The sequence below is a fragment of the Crinia signifera genome, chromosome 6 (assembly GCF_055691185.1).
Source record: "Crinia signifera chromosome 6, ASM5569118v1, whole genome shotgun sequence".
Lineage (NCBI taxonomy): Eukaryota > Metazoa > Chordata > Amphibia > Anura > Myobatrachidae > Crinia > Crinia signifera.
The window spans coordinates 214,831,580-214,847,885 of record NC_139222.1 but is presented as its reverse complement, the minus strand read 5'-3'; the positions used below and the strand labels follow the sequence as shown (position 1 = coordinate 214,847,885).

The following is a 16,306-nucleotide window of genomic DNA, read 5'->3' as shown; positions in this document are numbered from 1 at the left end:
ACACCAGACTGCAATGTAATCAAATGCAGCACTGTTTGAAGAAACTCAGGGAGCCCGAGGTGTGCTCCCACCACCACCAGTGCAGTGACTAACACGTGCATAGGGCGCGTGCGTACGAACGTTTGGACCCTCTCCCAAAGGAGAAGGGCCCCGGGGTTCCCCTAACCATAAGGCCGAGGAGGGGAAAATAGGGATCGGTGGGTCCTCTTTGCCGAAGCTTAGAGGGACCCTCGTTTCCTCCACCCTCGGAAGGGTTTTGGACGGTGGGTCCTCCGCACCCGATGGTTTGGAGAGACCCGCATGGGCTTCCCTCTGCCTTGCGGCTAGGGGTCGCCCTCGAGGGGACCGAGGCTCTCCCCAAAAGGACGAGAGCCTCAGCACATTTGGGGAACGGAAGGCCCGTTAGGGTCGACCGCACAGCCCAAAAAAAAACGTGACAAACTACAAAAAACAAAGAACGTGAAAAGTGACAAACGTGAGAGGGAAAATAAATAAATAAATAAAGGACCCCAGCTAGAAGGCCGGGGTGGGGCGTGCAAAAATTGTCCTACCCCATCCAAAAGGACGGGGTAAGGACGTGAAGCGCTAACCTAAAGGGAAGTGTGCAGTGCAAGTGCCATACTAGTGCATGGTGATTTTGAGGATCACCCGTGCATGTTTCCCCGGGGGCACAGTGCAGCCTCGGACTCCAGGCAGCCAGCCAGTCGGTGTCCGACCAAGTGTTTCTCTGTCTCACCAGCAGGCACTTTCCAGCCCCCGGCATGGGAATGGGTACTCCACTGGGCTTTTCGAAAGACTCCCTTAGGGGCTGCAACCCCCTCGGAAGAGCAATCTACTCAGTCCCAGTGTTTCTCCGCTCCCAGGGTTAAGATACTAGGCTGAGCTTTTCGCTGTGCCCAGGCTGGTGGCTTGCCCAACCTGGACCAATCTACTCGGTCTCAGCTTTTCTCCGCTCCCTGGGAATGGATACTAGACTGAGCCTTTCGCTGTCTCATCCTTCGGGGGCTACGAACCCCGTCAAGAGAGCCAAACTACTAGGCCCAGTGGGGCAGATGTATTAAGCCTGGAGAAGAGATAAACTGGAGATAAAGTGGAGATAAATTGGAAGAGTTAACGCATCAGCCAATCAGCTGTGTTTGAAATATGACAGTTGGGATCTGATTGGCTGGTGCGTTATCTCCTTCCACTTTATCTCCAGTTTATCTCTTCACCAGGCTTAATACATCTGCCCCAATGTTTCTCCCCCCCTCTCACCAGTGGGATTACGGAAACAACACCTCCTACCACTGGCAGAGGTGAAGGTACTCAGCCAGACTTTTCACCACTCCCAGGCAAAAAAGAGGGGTCCCACACCCTCCGCCCATCAGAGCAGCTACTCAGTCCAGCCTTTCTCTATTCTCTGCCAGAGGCCAGTCCATACCCACTGATAAGAACAGATACTACACTTGATCTTAGCCAAAAGGACGAGAAGCGATGCAGCACTGCTATATCTGCAGGGTGTCACAACATGAGCACATTTAAGAGTCCCACCATCACAGAAGCCGTATCACTTACCTAAAACTGCAGAATACCACTTCCTGTGGGCAAGCAACCAAGCAGTGAGGAAGTCTGGTGAAAACATCCTAACGTGTGGTATACTGTAAAGAACAGTCTATACAGGGTCGTCTGTAGTATTGCATTAAACTTAAATATTGGCTGAATTTGCATGTAGCCCACAAATGCTGGACAGCTTTATTGTTGCACTGTAATTTAGATTTACATTTGGACACACCTCTCTCACATCTAAATCTCTCTGCACATTTTACTTTTGCCACACCAGCATCCACATAGTGCCCATCATACGTGCCTACTGTCTGCTCATAGGTGATGTACAACAAAGTGGGTGGAGACATGGCCATTGGAACCGAATACTGGAGGGCCTCATCTCCTCCAAAAAAAACTACTATATGTGAAGCCCCGGGTGTGGCCTGCACCCTCCACACCACCGATACCACTGTGTAGCTCCTGGAAGCAGGTCACACATGCTGCAAAGAGGGACATTTATCTCATCAGCAGTTGGTATAAACCCCCATTGGTGCCCCTCCAAGAGACTTGGGTAATTAGTACTTGCCCCTTCCCCACTTAGGGCCTTATTCTGGTCGGTGCGGTTATATCCGCGTGCGTTCGGCCCGCCGATGTTTTGTGTCTGCGCATGTGCAGAGGCGTCTCTGCGCATGTGCGAGCGGGGCGTACGGCCAAATCCCGCATGATATGTGAACACTCCGAACAGGGGGTGGAGAGGGGCGTGAAGGGCTATTTGGGCTCATTACCATATGCATACGCCCCACGTTTCATGGGCGTTCCCATGCAAACGCTGGGCGTACGTATGGTAATGCGGCCGTGACGCACGTGTAGGGGGCGGACATATGACATCGCCGGATGTCAGCTGCCCGCCCAGATCCCTGCTTTTGCACGGAAAAATGCCCGTGTGGTCTGAGGTTGCGGGAGCTGGTGGAGCACTCGGTCCTGCATTCGATGGTCTGCGACCATCGAATGATGGGGGAGGTTCCCTGAGATGGAGGAGGCGTATTCCGTGAAAAATACACGTGCGGTCCGTTCGGCCAGCTTCTTACCGCTTACGGACGGAGTTGGCGATCCGTATGGAAGGCGGGGTTTCGCACGCACGGTCCTGGCGCATATTCGGATCCGGCCGCACCGATCAGAATAAGGGCCTTAGTTCCCCTGTGCAGAAAGACTTATGCACAGGTGCAAACACTTAAACCACTTTAGAACAATCAAATAAAACCTTTTTTTTTAGTCTCCTAAAAATGAGCGTAGTCTCATTCATTCTTAAAGTGCCCATACATGGTGCAATGAACTCTGTGCTTTTAGTACAAGATTGCATAGCATCTAGTATGAAAAGCATACAATGTGCTACAGCACCCTGCGTTTTGTACTAGATACGATTCAATCTAGTACTAAAAGCACGGGATGCACAGGTTTTATGTGCTGTGCGATGGGATGTGCATAGCATCTAGTATGAAAAGCATACAATGTGCTACAGCACCCTGCGTTTTGTACTAGATACGATTCAATCTAGTACTAAAAGCACGGGATGCACAGGTTTTATGTGCTGTGCGATGGGATGTGCACGGGAGCGCGTATCTCATCGCACTGCCCTGTCACTCTGTGTCTGGGCACCTTTAGAGGAGTATCCTATTTGGCAATCTCCCCGATATAATCTCCCGTTGTGAGATTATATCGCCAGTATCGCAGCTAAAACCACCAAGGTTTTATCGGTGAGTTTGTTTAAAGCTAAGCCAGCATTCACATAGAAAAAAAGCTGCTTATCGTGGAACCACTATCCTATTTCATTTTCTTTGATAACTAGCGGGGATTTTCACTGCTGTTATCGGAGATGTCACTTCACCTACTTTGAGTAGGTGATATGTTTTATAATAATTTTTTTTTCCAAAAGTGTGTTTTGGGGGTCAGATCCTTTTGGACAGCACCCCTAATTTAATATAATGAAATGTTTAATACAGGTTTATTGGGCAAGAAAATCGCAAAATTTTATATGTTTTTTTTTTTTTTTTTTTTTAGTGGTCAGGTTTGATAGTATTTTCTTTTTCTAAATTCTTTTACATTGTTGTTGTTGTTGTTGTTGTTTTTTTTTTAATCACTTGAGTGAGGGGGAACCAGGACTATCTTTATTACATGTGACATTTTTGTGTATTTGACATTTTTTTAAACACTGTTTGAATAAATAATAAGTGTATTCGATTAAATGTACAGGACAAGACCTGACCTCTACCATCTATCTCCGAGCTGCTGCAGAAATTAATTCTGGAAATGGGCGCAGATTCCTCAGCTTTCATTTTAATAATGTTATTTGGACACAGTGTGCGCACATGCACCACAAATTTGAATTTACATCTGATGAAGCTCAGTGTGTCTATTTCATACCCTCAATCCCATCTTGTTCCACAAACCATTTGGTTGGAAATCGAGGTATACCTGTGCTTGACAGGGCACCGACAGTTTGGCCAGGCTCCGGTTAAACAAAACCAACACCCCTGTGATAAAAAATATACTTGTGCCGGCGGGGGGCCAGGCAGGGGGCGCCGGTGGTGGTGCGTGATCGTACACCAGCGCTGGGAGTGAGAGGACAGGCTGCTGCTCTCCCCAGCTCAGCATACAGCACTGACATTACATGATGTCATCTGCCTGCCCCACACAGGCATCGACGCCAGTGCTTTTATGAAGACACCCATCAAATAATGATGAAAATGGGAGGCATGGCGCACAGGAGCGGCATTCCAATGAAGCCTTGCACCCTTTTGATGAGGCCACATCCCTTTTTCAGACAATAGCCTGGCTTTGCTACTCAGGGGTCTCGGTTACCACATCAGGTATGTTGGGAGGTATGGGCTCCTGTCACTGCAAAAGAGGCAACACTTTGGTACTGTATCGACCCTTTGAGGTGACACCTGGCTAATAACGCCACTGCATTGAGGTATGCAGTAATATAGTGCATGCATTGCACATAGCGTATGCACAAAGGAGCTGTTGCAGTTCTTTTCCCTTCAAAGCAGCAATCATCGCCAGGTGGACATTTTGCTTGTGTCAACCTTTTGTCATTGTCAACCTTGTGCATGTCTACCTTTGGTGTCGACCTTTAGACATTGCTGACCTTTTATCTGGATCCCCATGTTTCTAGGTATGCAGCAATCAGTATTACAGCATGCACAGGCGCTATAACTGGAATTCTCAGTCCTTGCACTATGGCTGTACACAGAATTAGAGAAAAGGCATTTGTAGTTGCTATTGCAAAAAGTTGACAGCCAATATGTGCTACACATATTGAGAGGTGAACGTAGAAGCACACCAGTGCCCTAAGGCATAAATTTACTAAGATGGGAGTTATATCAGATTCTACTTATTTATTCATCACCAGTGGCAGAACTACCAAGGGTGCAGCTGCTATGGTGCTGGGGGGGGGGCATGGACAGCGAGCACTCTCCTGCACTGTGACTGTGCTTACTAGTGATTTCATTATTTCATAAAAGAGCCGTCACGGCGCGGGACATGGCCACCTGTGTATGCTCTGTTTCGTGCACACGCCACGGGAGAGGATTGCAAGGAGCTGGGTGGGGGGATGAGGGGGTGTCGCGCCGTGGTGGGTGGGTGTAGAAGCCGGGCGGAGATGGCCTGGCGCCAGCCAGGGAACTACAGCCACAGCTGGGAGAGGAAGTGAGGACAGCGGCCGTTCACATGCAGCAGGAAGGCGTGGAGTGCCAAGTTACCAGGGAACTGAGAACAGCGCCGCCGGCTGTATGTGTCCGACTGGCTGAGCCTGGGGTGTGAGCACCCTAATGTGGCCCTGCTTGACATTCATACACTGCACAGGGAGTGTACACTCACTGCATACAATGCACACTGAGCGCACACTCATTACACACTGACTGTGGGCATTGCAGTGTCACATAATTTGTAATGGTCATTGCGGTGTGTCGCGTAATATGTAATGGGTATGGGGGGGGGGCAAACTTCTGGTTACGCCCCTGTTTATCACCTTCTAGAAAATAATAGCTAGAATCTGATTGGTTGCTATGGGCAACATCCCACCTTCAATAGAATTCCTGGCCATATTTCAGCATTTATTTGAACACATATTTAAAAACACCAGTATTTAAATACATTATCAAACTTTGTAGTTGTGCACCAGGTGTGTGAATATTAGCAGGAAAGCCTTGGATGTAGGTCATACATGTGTATAATGCCACTGACTAGTTCAAATAAACTAGGAGGCAAGTTCAAAGGTAAGGATGTGTTATAATGCAAAGGTAGGAACATTGCACTAAAAGAGTACATGTAAACTAGTCAGGGCATCTGGATCATCAGAAAGTTGTACCTCATAATTTATGTGGTCTATAACTGGAGATGGTCAGAAAGAATAGGGAAAAATGACGTGGGAGATACATACAAACTTGCTGGTATTAGATGTCTTTTGGGATCTAGAATGTACAACAGGCTGGTAATCTGAAATCTCTAATGGGGAGGTGTCCATAAAGGGCTCAGATTCAGGGGTCAATGGGTAACTGCAGAGGGGTGAGAAAAATATATATACACCACATGGAAAGCCTGGTTTTGTCCCTCTGTACCTTGCTCTGTAGGAGACCTCACAGGCTCAGCGCTGCCTCTGATTAAAATCACTCCCATGAGGAGAGTACTGCTGCTGTCCTCCTCAGGACTGAGAAGCATGTGATGAGCTCCACCAATCAGAGTGGCCTCTCAGCCTCTGACCTCTTGTGCAAAGTCTCATGGGACTTAGTCAACTCCCAGTAATGAACTGCACACTTATGTACTTAGTGTGCCATTAATCATGGTCACATCGGCAGATAGGTGAAGCTTCAGCACTACCCCACTTTCATGCACAAAACGTTTTTTTTTTTTTAAATACATGCCAGCCACAGGGGAACCCTAGATAGAGGAGGGCCCAGGGTTACAGCCCACCTTGAGCTCCCCTTAACCCAGCCCTCAGTGGCGTAGCTACGTTTTGGGCGCCCCCCCGCTGTTAGGGGGGGGCGTCCCCCCCCGCCCCTGCTGCCGTCCCGCCAAGCACCCCTACCCTCCCACCCCGCCCCACCGCCCAGTGGCAAACGCAGGATTTTCAGAAGGGGGTTTCCAGAGGGGCGGAGCAAAGCACAGAGATGGACACTTAGGTGACCCAGTATATGCCGGGTCAGTTAAAGTAGTATTATAGATAGGTCCAAATGTATATAAATAATAATAATAATAATAATAATAATAAAACATATATACACACACACAGGGGCGTCAACAGCAGTGTGGACCCCTGGGCATAGCAATGTATTGGGGCACCTACCGATCCTCCAGCGGTAGGGGTGGGGGAAGCTTTGATGTCCCGCGGGTGGTAGGGGGTATTATATCAACCGCTCAGCATGTAGGGCCTGGATCAGTAATTTGCACTAATTACCCCTTTACTTCACAGATGGTGGGAGATGGGGTGAGAGAAGGGGACATTGGACTGAATGAAGGGGCCCTGATACATAACTTCCAGGGTGGTAGAGGATGTTTAATATGCAGAGGAGGGTGTATAGTGGAGTGGGCTTATTATCCATAATTGTCTGGTGGGAGGACAGCTTGCTTGACTGCAGATATCTCCAGTTCCCAGAAATAGATTTCTTAGATTTTAATGGAATTAAACACTAGAGAATCCCACCTACCAAATGGTATTGGGGACTAGGGGATCAGAGTTCAGGAGGCAGAGCAATCTGCCAACGAGTATATAAAACTACATACCAGGTGTATGGAGCTGGAGCAGTAACCAGCTGCTGGAAGGCTGATATCTCTGGTTCTGGGAATAGTAGAGACAAGCTACTAGTGTCCATCAAAGGGGACAAGTCCCAGCTTTTGGAATATACCCTCAGAAAAACTATAAGTCAGACAGAACCTGAAATATCTGACTGGGAATTGCAATTAACAGGCTTGGATGGGGACCACTGCTTTGAAGTCAGATATCTCCGGTTCCCAAGGGCCGATTTTAAAAATTATTGTACCCATGGAAAGAGGGGACCCTAAGCTTTCAGACTAGGGCCCTTAGACTCCAGGGGGGTTTCTGGGTACTCAGAAACCCCCCCTGCGTGCGCTACTGGCACCGCCCATGCAAACCCCCCCCCTCAATCCCCCACAGCCTTAGCTATCGCGCTGGTCCCGGCGGCTCCGTTCTTCTGCTGAGGACCACCACAAAATGGCCGCCCCCATAAAGCAGACAGTTTCAGAGAACTGTGTGCTATATGGGGGCGGCCATTTTGTGGTGGTCCTCAGCAGAAGAACGGAGCCGCCGGGACGAGCGAGATAGGTAAGTCTGCGGGGGATTGGGGGGGGGGGTTTAACTATAGCACCGCAGCCCCCGGCGCCCCCACATGCACAGCGCCCCCCCCCCCCCCCGCGCGCGGTGGCGGGGGCTGCGGTGCTATAGTTACGCCGCTGCCAGCCCTGTCCCTTACCCAATATTTCTCGGTATCTGTTAAGTATGATGAGTGATACAAATCTTCATTGGACTGACATTTCTGGAAAATGGTCTCAAATATCACCTATGCACTCCTAATTATTTTTGTGTAATGAATCTCACAACTTTTTTTTATTATTAATACACTTTCCATTATATTATTAAATAAATGTCTATATAATATATTTATATAATAAAGGATTGAAACATGTATACAATGGGTTAACTAATTTACATTTATAACCACAGTTTAGGTAAAAAAACCAAAAGATTTAATAACTTTACATTACATAAAAAAAACCTTGCATAACATTACATTACATAACATCCTTGGGTACTTGTTTCCTAGCACGGTGCCTGCGATTTTGATTGTATCCATCGGGTCCAAAAGAATTGCGTTGATCGCATCGCATGCAACCAAATCGCTTGCGATGCGATCAACGCGATCGATGCGATTTTTACATCGGAACCAATGTAAAATTGTGCCTGAGACACGATTTTACATTGGGCCCAATGTTAAATGCCCCCCAGACCCCAATTTTCATTGTATACCCACCCTGATGGGTCAAAAGCCCCCCATTGTTAACGCCACCCCACGTTGAACGGCAACCCGATGCGTGGCGAGCGTAGCGAGCCCGCGAGGGGGCGGTGGTACGCGTCCTCCGACCTTTTCATACCCCCACTATCCACGTCGGCGTTTAGTTGATTTTACATAGTGTGGCGAGCGCAGCGAGCCTCCGAGCCCGAAGCGTGGCGAGTGCAGCGCGCCCCGCGAGGGGACGCGCATTGCTTCACAGGTATTACGCGTCCCCTTGCGGGGTACGCTGCGCTCGCCATGCTTCGGGCTCGGTGGCGAGCTGCGCTCGCCACACTATATAAGATCAACTCCACGCCGACGTGGATAGTGGGGGTATGAAAAGGTCAGAGGACGCGCTGCGCTCGCCACGCTTCGGGTTGGCGTTCATCGTGGGGTGGCGTTAACAATGAGCAGGGGGGGGGGGCATTTCACATGTAAAATACCCATAAGGTTGGGTATACAATGAAAAATCTGGTCCATTGTCCCATTTAACATTGTTCCATATGTAAAATCACGTCCATCGCATCAGTCGCATTGCATGCCTTAACTTAAGGCATGCGATGGACGCGATTTTTTAATTGTCGGGGAAAAGGCTAAAAATAGCCCTGAAATCGCGTCGGTCGCGTCCATCACAAACCTAAGTTAAGGTATGCGATGACCTGCGATGGGCACCGTGCTAGGAAACAAGTACCCCTCCTTGGTACCAAGTAGGGATGCCAATTCCGGGGCATTTTTCCATCCCGGGGTTCGGGATTGAAAAATGCTTATTCACAGAATTCCCGGGATCACGATATTGGCATTCCCTATAAAAAATAGTGCGCCCGTGCACCCACACCAGCCGCTCCGCACATTTACTGTCGGGTGGCCGGAAGCGGAGCGGACAGCATCGGTGACGGGCTGCCTGGTGAGGAGAGCTGCAATGTGCAGCCAGAAGGAGAGCTGTGATGCTACACGCCGGGTCGGGGGCAGCAGCAGAGCGTGAGGGCAGAGCGGCCGGGAGGAGAGCGGCGATGTGGGAGTGTGACAGTGTGTCTTCTTACTGTCACGCTGCGCAGGCTGAACGCCGGATCGGGAGCAGACGGGTAGCATCTGAGAGGGTGCTCAGAATGGCATTGGGGCAATATTCTATTAGCCCCAATGCCATTTTGGCCCCCCAAAAAAACTTTTGCTATGGGGTCTACAACTATCTAGTTATGCCTCTGGTACCACTGCTAAGAGAATACCCCTGTTGTTGGATGAAACTAGGGGCGGATTGGCCCACCGGGAAACCGGGCCATTTCCCGGTGGGCCGGCCCAAAACTCTTTAAAAAGGGGCCGGGCGTGACCCCGCCCCCCCCGGGCTGGAATAAAGTCCCAATCCGCCCCTGGATGATACATTAAATCAGAAACAGTTTGAAGCAATTATTTCAATATCCATACACGCTATTAAAGTTTAATTGATTGATAATGAATTAGTTCACAGCAATATCTGCAAATGTGCATTTGGCTTGCAAAAACATCAAATTGCTAGTACAGCGTGGTGTTGCAGATTTGTATGAATGTATTGTGATATGCATTTGTGGCTTTGTGAGGACTGGGTGGGTTTTATACTGTGAGTACAAACAGTCTAGAATGCAGTTACAATTGGGGGGTTTGGCTTGGTAACTGCAAATTTTAGCATGAGCTACTGACCAGGCCTTATATCCAGACTTTATTCAAATACAATAAGGACAAAAACTGGTACAACAAGATTTTCTAATTGAAACCCAAACTACTGTATCCACAGGTTTTTGCCACAGTAAAAAGTTGTGCAACCTAATTCGAGGCCTACTTAATCAGACCCTTACATTTTAATTCTGCATTAGCTTGCTTTATAACAATATCAATATCTTCATGTTCATTCCTAGTTTGTATATAGTGCACAGTTTGTGACTTGATGTATGAAGAATGTTTTGTTGCAACAGAGCTGTAATCTGGGAGTATCCAATATTGTATTATAAAAGGATTAGAGCGAATTTATAAAGCATTCACGACGAGGGCACAGAGGAAGGCAGAAAGATAAACTAAGAACAAGAATGGAAACAGGCTGCAAAGTGAGGACAGAGCATCGAAAGCTGTCATGAAGCAGGAAGCCGCAGATACAAAGAGGAAGAGAAACAGAAAATGAGGAAATGGAAGAAAAACAATCATTTACACAATAGGAGAAGTGTAATGCACAGATACACCAAATCTCTGTAACTGAACATATGCTTAACAAGGTACAAAATAAAACATTGAAAAAGATAAGGAAAAAAAACAGTACATGAGACTAAACTGTATTTTAATCCTCTTTAATGTTAGTATGTTGCATGAAGGTTTTTTAAGAAGATTCAACCAAAATGTATTATCTTGTCACATCAATACAGGAGAAATTAACGCTAATACCAATGTACAGTTATCTCTGTGTAGACAGCCAAGAGGCAGGGGTGATGAGAGGGGATGTGTTGGGTAGTGATTACCCAGACTCCTCTGAGAGGCTTGGCCGGGGCCCGGTCAGTCATGGAGTCACCTGAAAGATGGTATAGGGGGGAGACATTCTTCACAGGAAGAGGAGCAGCAGAACAAGAGGACATGCACTTAAACTAGAGGGAGGAAGACTCAGGGGAAATTTGAGGAAAAATTACTTTACAGAAAGGGTAGTGGATAAGTGGATAGAGGCAAATACAGTAGAGCAATTTAACCATGCTTGGGATAGGCATATTGATATCCTTACAAAGAAATAAGGATCAAATATGGTTTGAGGTGACATGTTTTAAAAAGGGGCAGACTAGATGGGCCAAATGGTTCTTATCTGCCTTCAAATTCTATGTTTCTATGGTCAGGCTCAGTCTGGGTCCCAGCTAGGCGAATCCTCACAAAACTACCACTTAAGCTGAATCAGGCCCTTTTGCAGGTATTTCCTGTTCACCATTACTCTGCATAGAAGAACATTAGTGAAGTTATGTCAGGAGCAGCAATGAATGGGTGTTTTGAGCAGATGGGGTAAGACGAAGTGTAATGCTTCTAAAGCACTTCACCTCCTCCCCACAAAGGTGTTCCCATGACACGATGTGACTAGCATCACTAGACCCAAGGTCACATTTTTACAAGGTTCTAAATTTGGTAGGTATGAAACAATATATTAATGATCAGCTATATTTCAGAGGAGGTTTACCAACACAATACAGTACAGTACATTAATAGTAATTTTAATACAAATGTTATAAAAACGTTAAAATCCCCTTCAATGCTTATAATTCTCAAAAAACAGAAGCAAGTGTATAAAAGTTTCACAATCAAAATGCTGCAGATAGCATCACATCACGTGCTTCCTGTCCAGATGGTCCTGTGAGACATTGTCTTTGTCAACAGCATGGCTTAAGAATTAGCAACTTTTCTAACAATTTTGGAGATTCAAGTGACATTTGACACCTTCTACACTTTCCAATACAAGAGCAAACCCCCTTAAATGTGCCCTTTCCACATTTAGGACCCAATTTAATAATCTCAACGCCAAAAACAAAAAAAACACCCAAAATATAACTTTTGCAATGGACAGCTAACAATTAGGGACCCCTTCCGTGTTTGGGGCCCATTGTAATCGCATGTTGTGCATTCAGCTTTACTCAATTTCTCAACTGCTATAGCGCCCGATCTTCTCTCTTATAGGGAGATGTATCAAACCTTCAAAAGATATGTAGCCCATAGCAACCAATACGTTAATATTTATAGCCAGTGGTAGATAAATGATAGCAAAAAGTTGATTGGTTTCTATGAGCAGGATCTGCACTTTGGGCCTGATTCAAATTTGTACACAAACCGCAATGGTTTAATTGCAAATATGTTGTTTTGGGGCCTGTGCATCTTCAGCAGGGGTCCTCTGTGATTGCTCGCAGTCCTCACTTGCTCTGGACCCAGCTGAGGGACACAGAAAGCCAGTCTGAGTAAGCTTCAGCTTAAGCAGTCTTATTGAGGGCTGCGCTGTGCAATACTTTAAAAACTTAAAATGACACAATGATAGCTAATTAAATTGGTTTGTGTTTCATATCAGAACAAAAAAACTTATGTCTGAAAAACTAGGACCAGGAACTCCTATGTCATTGTGTACCAGTGTGTCAGGGACACAGGTGGAAGATTTAAGCAACAGCCTGGAGGCACCTTAAGATCTGCTCCCGCTGACCAGCTGTTGTTGGAATGAAAGCAGGCAGAGAAACATGTTTTTGTCTTTGTAGCATAAAATAAATGAAATGTTCAGATCCTCTACACCACTTTATTGTGTAACTATTGTTTTAAATGTCTTTATTTATATAACTGATTAATAACACAATGGAGTGGCCTACACACACACACATTGCAATCATTATGGTATTGGCTTTGAAAGCATATGCCTGATTAGTGATTAGTTACAGAAGATGTGTTCCATTTGCACCGTCAGCTTATTCAGAATGGAACTACTGTAAACCACCCATAAAAGCCAAACATTTGTTACAGTAAAGACAAAGGTGAACTTTGCATTACATTGCATGGGGTTGCAATCAGAAATGTGCTTCTCCACGGAAGTGCAATATGGAGGCACAGAACATGCCTACTTTCCCCGAAGTTGTGGAGGACTCACCCCTGGGGCATATTTTGCAATGTATCTCCCAAAAAGTTAGAGTGCCACTATACCTATTGGTCATACTACATCAATGGACTTGGAGCTTGATTCAGATCTGATCCCAGTTGTGCAAATTTGCACAGCGGCCGATTATCGATAGACTGTGCATCCGTGCCAAAATACACGCGTGGGACGCTGACCAACAATGAAATCCTGCTACTTTTTATCGCTAGCCGTTCACAAGGTGATTTACAGGAAGCTGGTGTTTGGGGGAGGGAACAGCCGTTTCATGGGAGGATCAGAAAAAACGCAGGTGTGCCGTAGTGATTTAGGGGAGGGTGTGTGACGTCAGCCTGTTTCCATCACAGCCGCTGGGTAAGTGCAGGGCTAATAAGAGCCTGCGGTACTTGTTTCCTAGCACGGCCACAATCGTATGGATCGTGTACCTTTAAGTTAAGGTACACGATCCATACGATGGACCCGATTTACTTTGAAATCAGGTCCATTTGGCCGGCTAGGACAAAATATCGGGGGCATCGCGTCGGTCGGGACCGTTAACAATGGTCCCGACGCGACCGACGCGATGCCCGCGATTTCCCCATAGGCTTCAATGTTAAAAAATATTTTAACATTGAAATCGCGTCGGGAAAGGTAAAATATCTGGGGCATCGCGTCGGTCGGGACCATTAACATAGGTCCCGACGCGATGCCCCCGATTTTTCCATAGGCTTCAATGTTAAAAGATTTTTTAACATTGAAATCCTGAAAAAATGTGAAAAATGTGAAATGGGCCAATATGACCCATTTCACATTATAGATGTCCCCGTCGTCACCCCACGATAGACGCCAACCCGAAGCGTGGCGAGCGCAGCGAGCCCGCGAGGGGCGGCGGTACGCGTCCTCCGACATTTTCATTCCCCTACTATCCACGTCGGCGTGGAGTTGAGAATAGAATAGTGTGGCGAGCGCAGCGAGCCACCGAGCCCGAAGCGTGGCGAGCGCAGCGAGCCCCGCGAGGGGACGCGTATAACTTCACAGGTATACGCGTCCCCTCGCGGGGCGCGCTGCGCTCGCCACGCTTCGGGCTCGGTGGCTCGCTGCGCTCGCCACACTATTCTATTCTCAACTCCACGCCGACGTGGATAGTAGGGGAATGAAAAGGTCAGAGGACGCGCACCGCCGCCCCTCGCGGGCTCGCTGCGCTCGCCACGCTTCGGGTTGGCGTCTATCGTGGGGTGGGGTGTACGCCGTGACATTTGGGGGGTTGGGAATATTTTACATTGAATCCAATGTAAAATCGGGTCCCAGGGACCCGATTTACATTTCATTAAAAAAAAAAAATCGGGTCCAAAATCGGTCGGTCGCGTCGATCGCATCGCATGCGACCAAATCGCATGCGATGCGATCGACCCGATTTTTCCGACACGACCACCCCGATGTAAATCGGTGTGGCCGTGCTAGGAAACAAGTACCGAGCCTGCACACACTGGGAAAGTATTCAATGGTGAGCAGCCTGCCAATGGAGAGAGATGGAAGTCATAGCATTAAATGGGCATGGGTGAATGAGCCGGCTATCTGAATCAGACTCATGGGGGTACTTTTTGTAAAGCTTCTAAAGCTAAAAAGAGGTGACATTGCCCATAGCAACCAATACGATTCTATAATTTCTCTATTATATCCTAGAAAAGGATATAGGGGGAGATTCTCTAAAACTCTCCGCCCCCCTTCGCCGCCCATCGCAATTATATTATATTGCTGGGACCCGGCGACTCTCACCGCAAAGGACAGCTCTTAACGCAAGATCTGTCCTTTGCTATAATTATCGCATATGTTAGAACATATGCGATAATTATAGCATAGGACAGCTCTTGCGTTAAGAGCTGTCCTTTGCGGTGAGAGTCGCCGGGTCCCAGCAGGTCCCGGCGGCTCCCCCCTCCCTCACACACCCGGCGCTGCTGCTGCTGCACCCGGAAGAGGATCAGTGCAGGGAGGAGGTCACAGGTCTGGGCAGTACCGGACACAGGTGAGGAGGCGATGCGTGGCGGCGGGGGTTCGGCGGGGCGGCGGTGGGTTCGCGTTAGAAGCCTATTGGCTTCTATGGGGCATGGCCAGATTTTTCTGGCGATGCCCCCGCTGCGGTAACCCAACGGGGGATGCTTAGAGCATCCCGAAATGCGGTAAAAACCCGATAACAGGGTTTTTACCGCATTTTCATCTTAGAGAATCTCCCCCATAATCTGATTGCAATTTTTGGAAGCTTTAGTACATTTGCTCCATACTGTTAAGCTCTATTTTTAACATCCATGGGAAAGGGAAGCTCTGTATTATCTCCAAAGGATGTATGCAGTCTAATTATTCTAAGACCACAAAATATGAACACTGTCATTATGGACGTACACAGTGGGGGTTATTCTGGTTGATTCACAAGCCTTGCGAGTCCACCAAACCCTGCCTTGCGAATGGTGGCCTTACCCTGCATCAGGCAGTCTGGGTAAGGTTAGAATCAGGCTGCAGAGGGACACCGCGACCAATGGGCATGAAGTTCCTCTTGTACTGAGATCGCATAGGGGTAGTATACAGGGCAAGGCCGTCCAGCATGCTGAGTCGCTCACATGATGCACTTGAAAAATACTTGCAATCATAGAAATGCCAGCGCTTGCATAACTAGGACAGCCCCCTGCCTAGACAGTCCAGCTGTGAAGGCAGGCACCAGGCTGCCATGTGTTAGCTCACAGTGGCTGCATGTGACCATTGTGTGGACTGTACCCACCCAATTCCGTCTCACTGCCCACCAAATGCCTTGCCGCTGCTCATGGGTCGCCTCATTCCTGCCACAGCTTGAGGCCTTGCGCAATCGTTAATTAGTGATTTTCGCACAAATGTGGGCCGTACTGAATTACTGTAGGTATGTATATTACATAGTAGACTCGGAACTCACATTACCCTGTTTGTACTTATGTAGCGTTGGCAGATTACCCTATTTGTACATACAAAGTTACAGTCTCACAGACCACTTTTTGGGAACTGCATATTTAGAAATGCCAGGATAATAGAATGTGTGGTGTCCTGAACACCACTTGATTTCTGGCGCTTGTATAAATATTCAAAGGATTTTGGTGCT

The 16,306-nt window shown here is 47.6% G+C and overlaps 1 pseudogene; it reads right to left on the bottom strand.

Moving 5' to 3' along the window:
- Positions 1-1,268: 1,268 nt before the first annotated feature.
- On the bottom strand, positions 1,269-1,475 carry LOC146012779 (U2 spliceosomal RNA; annotated as a pseudogene).
- Positions 1,476-16,306: the final 14,831 nt, after the last annotated feature.